Source organism: Theobroma cacao, chromosome 5 (genome assembly GCF_000208745.1).
Source record: "Theobroma cacao cultivar B97-61/B2 chromosome 5, Criollo_cocoa_genome_V2, whole genome shotgun sequence".
NCBI lineage: Eukaryota > Viridiplantae > Streptophyta > Magnoliopsida > Malvales > Malvaceae > Theobroma > Theobroma cacao.
The window spans coordinates 19068881-19072306 of NC_030854.1; the positions used below are offsets into that span (position 1 = coordinate 19068881).

Here is a 3426-nt window from a genome sequence, read left to right on the forward strand (position 1 = left end):
AACAATACAGATCATTTTTTTCGTCCAAAAACAATAAAATTTTACTTTTTGCCTCACATGGGCGTTTTTGTCATTTTCGTCAAAAATTTCGAGACAAGTTAAAAATGTAATAATTAGGTGAAAAACGCATATTTCATACTTAGAAATAAGTTTTGGTATCTAAAACGTTCATTTAAAAGCAAATTGTTGACAATTAATACTATTTAAAAATAATAAGTAAAATATTCTATTTTCTCATAAAATAAATTTCTATAGAAATATTCGTAAATAATTTTTTCGCACATGAAAGTAAAGTAAAAATTATATGAATAAAAATACAGATAACCAAAATATAAGATTTGATCTGCAATGACACGTAGGCCCCAATTGATCAAGAGGATGTAAGACTGTGAACTTTTACTTTCTATAATGCAGTTTCGAGCTTAGTTCTCGTCCTACTCGACTATCTACAAATTGTCCTGAGCCTGAAGAATGTATAGGAAGAAGGGGTGAGATTTTGTAATCCCAGTGAGTAAATAGATACCATCTAAAGTATCTAAAGCCGAGTAAATGGAGACAATAAAATATTCCATCCCAATATGCATTTCATAACTTAGAAATTTATTTCATCCCATGAAAACAATTATAATTCAATTAAAATGATTTTCAAGGCTTATGTCTCTCATAAAATTTGGCTCATGCCAAAACTTACTTGATCGTCATCAAAGCATCCACTCGAGTCCACCAAGGCTGTTAAAATGACTTATTCATATAAAGCAATTGTCCCTTGGCATTGGCTGAATCTCACTTTCACATGGTGGTAAAGCGTGAAGTGGACTCAAACCCCTCCACAAGAGTTACCCTACGCGCCTCTCCCAAAGAGGTAAAATAAATTAGCTGAGTTTACCGTGCCCCTCTAATAGGATGGTCCACGAAAACCCGTTGCTGTAGTGTAGGTCAGTCCCACCATAATCATAAAATACTTTAATAGCATAACAAGGTAATTTTTTTATAATAACTAATTTGCACTGCAAACCACAATTCATGTAATTTCAATACAAAAAACTAGCAAAGCATGCTCACACTATCATAAGCCATTTGAATTAAAAATACAATTCATACTTAACAACCACAGTCTCCATGTACTCTATTTAAAAAAAATAACATTCATCATTAATTTCAAACAATTTATAAAACCATTTTATAAAAACACATTTATTTATAAAACACGAAATTTATCCTTTTTAAATCCATTTTTCATAAAATTTATAAAATTTCATAAAAACTACCTTAGATAAATTAAATGATAATAAGTTTACTCACAGTATTAGGAGTAGAAATACTCTTATCCTCCGCCCTCGGGTGCAGTCTCTTACCCGAAACAATTGACTCACCACCTATCCATAATCCATGACACAAAATTCAATAAATTGTGTCAATTTATCATAAATTATTTCAGGCTCTTATCCATGCGTATGCACTAGATAGGGTTTGAAATGTCTAGACAATCGCTTAATTGCGGTGTCCGACCTAACTCGCCTATACACGGTGTAAATTCCTAAAATCCCCAATTCGACTCCAATTCCATCCATTTCAATTTCAATTATCCAATTATATCCACAATACCTCAATGACTGTGAATTTGGTCCAATTTATCAGTCCGGACTATAAATTACGCTTTTACCCCTAGTGGGTAAAAATTTTAATTTATTGCACCGAAAATTCCCATTTAATTTCCAACCTCATAATTCATCATTTTTCCACCCAATTCTCTTAAAATAAAGTCAACCTCATCCTCACATACCATTGGCTAGATTCGGCCTAGAGAAATTCATGGAGAAGATAAATATTTTTCTTGTTGTTTTACTCATAAACATGCTAAACTAACACTAAACACTAACATAGCTCAAAATCAAATTTATCTAACAACTTTCTCTCTCTAAACCCATATGACCAGAATTGAAATCATCCTCAAATCACATGATTCAACCATGGAAAATGATGGGAAATGCATGGGAAAGGTAAAGCACAAGACAAATTTAAGAAATGTTACCTTTTTTCACTTGATTTTTGAATTTCCACCTATTTTCCCTTTAAATTTCTTGGCTAGGGTTTTATTTTCTCCTTTCTCTCTCTTGTTTCTTGCTTGGCCGAATGTTGAAGAAGAAGAATGGGTTATGGGCTAATTTTTTTATGCCTTTTTTATTAGTTTAATGAAATAATATTATTTTATTCATATTTTGAATATTTTATTAATTCATTTTTTTTCTAGCCATCCACTTGTCCTACTTTTTCCACCACTCATTCCCTTTGACTTATCCAAGTCTTAACTGAAATTTTCAGATTTTTCTAAAGTTTTGGTGGAGTAAATTTTTTAAAATTACACTTTTACCCCCTAACTTTTCAAAAATTATATTTTTGCCCCATTAATTGAAAATTTGCCATAATGCATAATTTTCACTCCTCATAATCATTTCACACTCCAAATAATTAAATTTGATCAAAATCCTTTCAAAAATTAAATTTTCGATTTCAGATGATAAAATTACCATTTTGCCCCTATACTCTAAAAATACCGAAAACTCTTATTTTTCACTACTAAATCTTCCAATTGTACTTCAATACTCATGTCATACTCAAACATGTCAAATGGGGCTAAGAAAAGCTTTTCTAAAAATTCTCATTTTGTCCTCAAATTGCAAAATGACCATTTTGCCCCTAACCGTTCAGTTTTTCGGATTGACTCCAAATCGGACCTCGAGCTCCGAATTACCATTTTGAGTCATCCCTGGACTGTGAAATTCTCAATTTCATCTTTCAGATCTTGATTTTATCTTGTTTGATATTTAATCGACTTAATTGTACTTCTAGGGGCAATATCGTCTTTTGTCAATTTATCGCGCTTTCTCAATATACAAACATTCTATCGAGTATGTGAATGATACCGTAATTACTTTATAGAGCAGGGTTTGACACTGCATCTCTCCAAGTGCACTAAAGATAGTATGCATGGCTTTGGTAATGGGTTCAACCAAATCAAAATCATGTGAATTCCATTCATCCATTTCCTTATCAATTTTGTATGGACCATCTTTCAATTTTTATCCAAGTTTGATAGTTGGTGGCAATGACAAAAGGCCTCATTCTATATCTCCATATGAAGAAGTCTTCACCATTAAAATTTTGAGGCTAATGAGATGGTGGTCTTTCTTCAATGGTTAACTCATGAAGGTTGATTTATATATCTTGGTGTTGTAGTCATCATATGCCATGACACAAAAGTTTACAACTTCATCACCTTCCTCATCTTATGAGTCATTGTTATCACTTCAAGCGGCCTTCATTGCCTTCTTCTTGAAATTTCTTAAAGTGTTCTTATCATTGTATATGCAGTCATACTTAGTGTGTCCAAGCCTTTTGTAATAAAAAAATTATCAAGTGATCTCT

At 31.9% G+C, this 3426-nt stretch overlaps 1 long non-coding RNA gene across 1 annotated transcript; it reads right to left on the reverse strand.

Annotated features, from left to right (window-relative positions):
* LOC108662174 lies at positions 267–2071 on the reverse strand. Its single transcript, XR_001927965.1, has 3 exons — positions 2033–2071; positions 1303–1376; positions 267–464 (listed from the first exon to the last, which is right to left on the reverse strand). It is a non-coding gene; the product is annotated as an uncharacterized LOC108662174 (long non-coding RNA).